This window comes from Psammomys obesus, unplaced genomic scaffold, assembly GCF_907164565.1.
Source record: "Psammomys obesus unplaced genomic scaffold, mPsaObe1.curated_primary_1811, whole genome shotgun sequence".
NCBI lineage: Eukaryota > Metazoa > Chordata > Mammalia > Rodentia > Muridae > Psammomys > Psammomys obesus.
In genome coordinates, this window is record NW_026590515.1 from 1289165 (window position 1) to 1289973 (window position 809).

The following is an 809-nucleotide window of genomic DNA, read 5'->3' on the forward strand; positions in this document are numbered from 1 at the left end:
TGGGAGACTTTTGATGACTGCTTTTATTTATTTGGGGGATATAGGACTATTTAATTGATTTACCTGGTCCTGATTCAGCTTTGGTAAGTCAAATCGATCAAGAAAATTGTCCATTTCATTTAGATTTTCAAATTTTGTTGAGTATAGACTTTTTTGTTTGTTTGTTTGTTTGTTTTTCCTTTTTTTTTCTTTTTTTTATTATTATTTTTTTCTTTTTAGTTACATTTTGTTAACTCTGTGTCCCAGCTGTATCCCGCTCCCTCATTCCCTCCCCAACCCCACACTCCCTCCCTGGTCTCCTCCCTGCCCCTTTCCAAGTCCACTGATAGGGGAGGACCTCCTCCCCTTTCATCTGACCCTGTTTTATCAGGTATCTTCAGGGCTGGCTGCAAAGTCCTCCTCTGTGGCCTAACAGACTGCTCCTCCCCGGGGTGTGGGGGGGTCAAACAGCCTGCCCTTGAAATCCTGTTAGAAATAGTCCGTGTTCCCCTTACTTTGGAAAACTACTTGGTTACTGAGCTACCATGGGCCACATCCGAGCAGAAGTTCTAGGTTATATCCATAGATGGTCCTTGGTTGAGTGTCAGTCTCAGAAAATACCCTGTGCCCAGATATGTTTGGTCCTTGTAGAGCTATCCTTTCCACATCATACTAACTTCCCTTCTTTCATATGATTCCCTGCAGGCAAGTGGTGGGATCTAGAAAAGATCATTCTGAGTGAAGTATCCCAGAAGGAGAAAGACAAACTTGGTATATACTCGCTGATATGATATGATATGATATGATATGATATGATATGATATGATATG